The sequence below is a fragment of the Pinus tabuliformis genome, chromosome 2_1 (genome assembly GCF_031772625.1).
Source record: "Pinus tabuliformis cultivar Carrire ecotype Pingquan chromosome 2_1, CPIR1, whole genome shotgun sequence".
Taxonomy (NCBI): domain Eukaryota; kingdom Viridiplantae; phylum Streptophyta; class Pinopsida; order Pinales; family Pinaceae; genus Pinus; species Pinus tabuliformis.
This window is the reverse complement of record NC_142299.1, coordinates 974,010,749-974,018,032: the sequence shown is the minus strand read 5'-3', so window position 1 is coordinate 974,018,032 and position 7,284 is coordinate 974,010,749. Positions and strand designations below refer to the sequence as shown.

The window sequence follows — 7,284 nt, the reverse complement described above, 5'->3', positions numbered from 1 at the left end:
CGGAGAGAAGTGCGGCTGCGGAAACGGGTTATTACCCAAATTAAGGTGTTGTGGCAGCACTATGGCCCTGAGGAGGCTACATGGGAAGACGAGGAACCTTTCAGAAAGGCTTACCCGAATTTATTTAATGAGAATGGACATCGGGACGATGTCCAATCCCAGGGGGGGAAGATGTAATGACCCCGGTAACCTGTAATTCTAGATAATTACTGTGGTAAAAACAATATGAGTAATAACTTATTATTATTAAAAGACATTGTTATTTTTTGAAAGTGAATATAATGGACTATTTTGCACATGTGTATGGATGAAATGCTGGCAGCCTCCAAAAGGAGGATTTTCTATTAAAAGAAAAATAAATCAGTTATGAAACTGAAAAACAACTGCCTCTCACCCAAGGAAAAGTCCTGGGAGGAAAACCTCTGGGCTGTTGATGAACAGGCAGAGGAAAGTTTCCAGAGAGAGAGAGCAAGTGGAAAAGTGGGTTAAGTCTGTTTGTGATCAGATAACCCAGCACAGTGGTGCATGAGTCTTGTTGAGGGCTGCAGGCCTGCAAGACGGCTCGGGGGGAGAGTCCAGTGCAGTGGATCTCAAGGTTGGGAGGTTAAGAGCAGAAACATTGCAGGTGACTTTTGAAAGTAAGGACTTCAGTAGCAGGAATAACCAGGTACGCTTCCTCTAGTTGGTTAAAGAAAAAGCACAGGTATTTAAGAGTACAAGAAGATACAGTAGTTGTATTATTTCTTTAAGTTATTGTGGTATGATAGATAGGATAAAATTACAGTTTCTTTTCCAAGAAACTGTGATGGAAGGTGTGACTGTGTCACATCTGTAGAATGTATTCATTTAAGCTCGCACAGTTACAATGTGCTCAGCTTGGAGCCAACTAAGAACTGTGGAAATGGTAAGAGGGAACAGTACCATTTAACAGTAGGAACAATCAGAGAAATAAACTAAACAGAAAACCTTAATGTTCCAGGAATTTGGAGAGTAAAGATTTGGGAAACCGGAAAGGCCGAGCTGGCTATAAATATTATACAGACACAGAATCTGAGTTTGTATGTAAACAGTATTAATGCATAAGTCAAAACTATAGTTACGAATTTAACCATGTGCAACTGTTCTTTAAATTAATGCTGTGTAAGCCGAACGAGATAGTGTAAATGAAACGTTTATTCGAGAACGTTACGGTATTAACAGTGCCGTGTGAACATGATATATTAAATAAACCAAAAACCAGGAGCTGTACTATCATTTCAACCAATAGCTGTATAGCGGAACGTGGACACGGACAGCAGTGATATAAAGAGAAGCATTATAAAGCTTAAACATTGACGCACGTCAAACCCTAACCTCAGAGCTTGGAACCGGTTACATTCATAGGAACAAGCTAAATTAACTGAGCATGTTGTACAGGAATCAAGATATAACATCGAACAAAAAACGTTAAGTAAGCACCTCGTCAAATAATAGCCATATAACCCTGCTAGTTGAGTTATGGCAAAGACTGTGCGCGGAGGGGTAAACCCTACATTCATAATACGAATGCAGGACAACCCTTGTCGCCGTATGAAAATGCATATAAGAATTTGAACCGAACTGTAGAAAATCAAGTACAAATAAACCTTACGGAACTAAGTCATAATAACCTTATTGCAATAGAAATGCCATAACTGTAAACGTTATCGAGTATTGGAAAAGAGCGGCAGCGAATACACAGAACATTGAACTTAATCATAGTAACCCTAATGCAAAGGAATATTATAACTGTAAATTTGTCGAGTATGAACGACAAACTTTCATATACACCAGAACGAAGATTTAAATGTCCATTAATAGATATGGATATGTATATATTCAGGAAACAGAGTCATTAAGAAACTGTAATAAAGTATTACATTAGCCATGAAGAAGTCCAGGCCGGACAAACAGAGGGGAGCCGCAGGTATTAACATGGCAAACGTTCTTAAACTCATACATAACCTTACAAATTCATCAACAGCTCGAAAGAGCTTTCAAACGAACAGACAATGTCAGATGAATCTGAAACCCTAGCTAGTTACATACATAAAACGTAAGGCGTGGAAGCCATGAACCCTCATGCTGGATAGACCGCCAAATGAGGCCACCAGATTTAAAGTGCATAAGGGTTTTGAGCACGGTAATAACCTGAGACAATAGGCAGAAACAAGCCCTGTCTCAGCTGCATTCACCTTTCATCAAATCATGAAATTTACCATGAGAAGAAACTGTAAGCGGATAGGCATACCTTAGGATCTGTAGCAGCCAAACCCTCTGGCTCGCTGTGGAGGATAAATCGTGGACAGCGACGGATTTGTAACTATCTGTAAGCAGCAACAACCATAGTCAGGGTACCGACGATTACAGGAATACCAATAAACTGGAAGCTAACTGAAATGTAACATTTAAAGAGTACGCGGATCGAACTTGAGGCTGGTAGGAGGAAATGAGCAGGAGAGATTGCAGAGGGTTCTGTCGAAGAGCTCAGCTGTTGCTGAGTGAGCAAATGAACCAACGATGAATCCACTGAACAAATATATACCATGACAAACCCTAAAACGAGCTGGGCCGTCCGATAAGGGAGAGCAATCTCCATCGTTGAATTAGGCGGGAGGCCTGGCGCCAAACCCCAGAACAGGTCAGCTCACCACCAGTCACATGGGCAGCACGTGATGCTGGGCCATCTGGCCACGGAAGCTGTGAGCTGGCTCCACAGTACTGCCATTTGGCGTTAACTTTGTACCAAAACATTAAAGCGAATCAAGCCAACTTATGTCAAACAAAATAACAAGCATCGGTAATGCGGAACTTAATCGAGGGAAGGGTTAAGTTATATATGATGCCGCAACATGAATTAACCAGTTATTAAATCAATTAACATATGCTTAAGGGGGTTACATTGTGAAAAGGGGAGTTACGTTGTAAGAGTGGTGACGGGTCCACATAAGGTTAGGAGTATAGTAGTGTAGGGTGTGGGTAACGGGTAAGTTACCATACTCTATATATATATATAAAAAAATTTATTTACTGTTTTGACTTGAATTATGATGAGATCGTGACAATTGTTCAGCTGATATATATTTAATTGTCATTCAATGTGTATTTGTTTTTTTATATTCTTTTTGTCATTTAAATTTTTATTATTTTTTACCTATTATTGTTCAGCTGTCATTTATTGTGATTTTTCGATGTGATCTTCATTGCTTAGCATTTTGTTTTCTATGTTCTTATAATTAGTCAATTGACACTATGATAAATTGTATTTTTTATTGTGCTTTATATTCTTCACTTTTCTACTTTTTTGGATCTTTCTTTTATTTCTTACTTATTTGTTATAACATTTATTTTTGTTACATGAAATGTCCACATGTTTGTCTTCTTACATCCTCAACATGCATATTATCCATTTCATAATAGAGGACGTTATACCTTGAACTATTATAACATGATTACTAGTATAGACTGTAGGGAGGAAAATAAATATTGAAATTGATGAAATGAATACATCTAGTTAATATAATTACATGAAAACAACTTCGTTTAATATTAATGCAAAAAAACTGCATCTTTTCGAATTCTGCTTGGACCTGTGAGTTATGGACCCACATATATATCTTTAATGAAGTGAAGTTGCACTCGTTACAGAAATTCCGAAATTAAACAATTAAACCCCTGTTTAATTAAACTATTAGATCCAATCTCTTTTGCGGATCCCAAATTAATTAAACTCCAGTTCAAACCTTCTCGTGCTTGTTTTCTAAATTAACCAGCACGCATCTTTTGGACCGATATCCCTTGGATCTCATCCCTTCTTAACGAATGGCTTTGATCGATCCAGAACTCAATTGGATTAAATCACAATCCATAAACTATCGCGTCCGAAATCGAGATTAAACTATGTGCATGTTCTGATGCAATTACGTCAGATCTGACCCCTTCAAACAGACGGTCATGATTAAATGAGCTATTAACTCAGTTCTATAATTTATCGGATCCAGTTTTGGAATTAACCTCTGCGCTTATTGGCACACGATAGTCGTTAGATCTATTGGATCTGTCCAGTCGGACGATTCACAATGATCTCACGTTCTCCATCAGAAAACTGCATTCTCCACTTCTGCTATGTTTAGACTGTCACTATTATCCCTTTGTAGCTTAATCAATAAACAGTCTACTTCTACTCACTGTTAACCGATGTCAGAACTCAAGGTATCAGCCGATACAATTAAGGGTTCACAATAGACTTGCGGTCCAATTCCAAGGAAAAATATGGTGCAGGAAGGTTTTAGTCTTCCACAGTTAATTGCCCAGAGTATTCCAATACTTCAAGCTCATTATACCAAAGAAAACTAAGCTTTCAACTTGTAAATCAATTAACTTCAATTATTTCAAAGGGAGAATAAAACTATCCTGGGTTTGACCATTCGTGCTCATAAATTAGAGAGGTATAGAAAGATACCAAATTTTACATTCAATCCATTAATAATTCGGAAATCTACATAAGCACACATACACGATTTTCTTGACAAACTCTGCCAAATTTTAATTTATAATAACACAAGAAACTTACATAATTCATAGGCCTGATATGCAATCAAATGACCTTCATCATATCCCTCTTACACACACCTCTACTCTCTAACCTCTAGCTCCCCTCTAACCTCTAGCTCTCTCTCACCTTTAATTATTCAAAAGATCACAATTTATACAAATATGGTTTCATGAACCAATTTAGTTCAGATCTAGCAATCTCTCACTTTCTCCTAAAGTATTTCTTCAACTCCACTCTTTTCTCAAAGAAAATCCCAAACTAATCATTTAAATCCCTCAAATCCTCACTCTTCCTAGGATTGCTCAACTATCTCTAAGATCTCTACATTCACAACATATTCTCCATAAATAAATTTACAATTAAAATTTCCTCAAACTCAACTAAACTTAGGAAAATAAATAAAATGATTAAGGGAACACACTCCCTTTAGTAAATGTGAAATAAGACTCATGGGTCTTATAAGCTTTGACGGATGCTCCTGCATCAGAGTCCCTGAGTTGAAATAATTCATGGACTCCTGTTCATGAGTCACCCAACTGCTCCTGTTGCAAACTTCGTCATATTTCATCTTCCAACTGGCTGTCTGACCTCTTTCAATTGCAGGTGCATTTACTGCCTTCTCTCTTTCTCCTGGATGCCAAACCTTACTTCGTAACTTGCCATCTCTTTCATCATGCTGCTGCTCCATTTTTTCTGCCACTGTTGCTTTAGTCCTTCTAGGTTTCCAAATCTTATGTTGCTGTTGTCCTCTCTCTTTGCTGATGCAGATTTCTTTTGTTAATTTCCCTTCTTTGCTGGTTCTCTTCTTGACTGACTTCTTCATCCATAATTTCTCGATTTTCTCTTTACACTTTGCAACCTTTCTGAAACACATGGACCTTAGTTGAACTCCACTATCAACCAACTATTGTTCATTCTCTTTTGCCATAGAAATTATGAAATTTCTGTCCAATTTTACTTCACCTCTTTCATTTACAGCCTGTTGGTTGCACTTTACAGCTTCCCCTTCATTGCTATGAAAGACAATCATTTCCTCTATATCATTAGGTTCACTTAATAACTTTTCCATCAAATTAAATCTTCCTTCATATTCAATAAGCATGTCATTTACATATGGCTCCTCTTTCTTGTATAAAACATAATTTCCATCACAATTGTCAAATTTAAAATTACTATGCTTTCCCTTCTCAACAGAGAATTCTGTCATCAAGTCCTTATGCTGATTTTCTACAATATTTATGAAACCGTCAGAAAATTTTATTTTAGCACTTTCCTCTACATTACGCGGTGTTCCTTGTTTTGATACAAGACTATCATTCAACAATTCAATAGCTAGAATTTCTTGGAGCATATCATTATGAAGTATCATTTCATCTTCTGTACTTATACCATTGCAACAAAATGATGTTGTTTCATCTTCATATATAACAGGAACAAAGCTCTGTTGTTCTAAAGCTTCTTCATGGTTTACAGTCTCATGAATTTAGAAAAGACAGATTTCTTGAACTTCTGTATCTGTCAACATCATCATACATTCTTTCACATTTTCCATAATAATTCTATCTTGATTCTCTACTGAAGATGCTTCATTATGCTTACAAACTCTCATTTTTTTGTCTTCAACTTCTTGAATTATGGCAAATTCCCTGTCAATGCCATTATTCTCAAAGTTATTAAGTACATGCTTAAAATACTTTTCTAATCTAGCTATTTATTCGAGTAATATCACTTCTTCATCAACACGCATAAGCATATTGTCCAATTATCATTCATTACTTGTCAAACCTGAAAATATACACAACATATCAGGTTAAAAAATACAAGGCTCTTCATTTGAAGCCTTAGTGATCAAATCTTCATTCTTCTCTGAAATATTCTAATAGTTTACTAAGTTATTGAGAAATTCTTCCTGAACATCTCTGATTTATTTTTCATCAAAGAATACTTCTTGGACTGCAGCTTCTTGACTATGCTTGGCAACTTCATCATAGGTTTGTAGAATACCTTTCTATTCTACACAATTCTCTCCATCACTCAGTTTATCCAAGTAAGACAATAACGTCTTTCTCTCTTTTATGATAAGAATTTGATCCTTCAAAGCTTTCCTTGACTTAACTTTTTGAGTTGAGTTCTTTGTGTTAGCTTCTCTTCTCTTCACTTCACAAATCTGCAATGCATTTATTTCCTTTTCTCTGTCCATTTTCCATTGGGTTTCTGTCCATGTTAATATTCCTTCAAACATGATCCAATAAGTTTTTAATAAGAGAAGACACAACCATTCACTTATACCTTTTAATTTTCTCCACCAATTGAAGTCTTGAAATTCTTTATGAATCTCCTTTTGTGTTTTTCTTATCTCTTCCTCTTTCACTTTTTCATGCACAGGCTCAAATTCATTAGGTTTCATCCCTGCAAATTTACATTCACACAAATAATTAATTCAAAAAATATGAGACTCCCTTGTCTTTGAAGATGCTACCAATACCTTTCTCTTATGTTGATCTGTATAGATCATCTCTTCATCACTGTCTCCTTCCCCAAGGAGAGGTCCTTTCTCTGGTTCACAAATGGATCCTATTCTTTCATTCTCAACTATTCAGAGTATTAATTTCTTAGCAAATAATTCCCTGACAGGCCACTTAACTCTTTTCCCCACATAAAATCCTTGTTTCCATCATTCTCTAATTCCTTTTTGTATCAGCTTCTCCGAA

At 36.4% G+C, this 7,284-nt stretch overlaps 1 long non-coding RNA gene across 1 annotated transcript; it reads right to left on the bottom strand.

Annotated features, from left to right (window-relative positions):
• Positions 1-1,816: 1,816 nt before the first annotated feature.
• On the bottom strand, positions 1,817-2,401 carry LOC149203876 (uncharacterized). The gene is made up of 2 exons (XR_016253646.1): positions 2,270-2,401; positions 1,817-2,169 (listed from the first exon to the last, which is right to left on the bottom strand). It is a non-coding gene; the product is annotated as an uncharacterized LOC149203876 (long non-coding RNA).
• Positions 2,402-7,284: the final 4,883 nt, after the last annotated feature.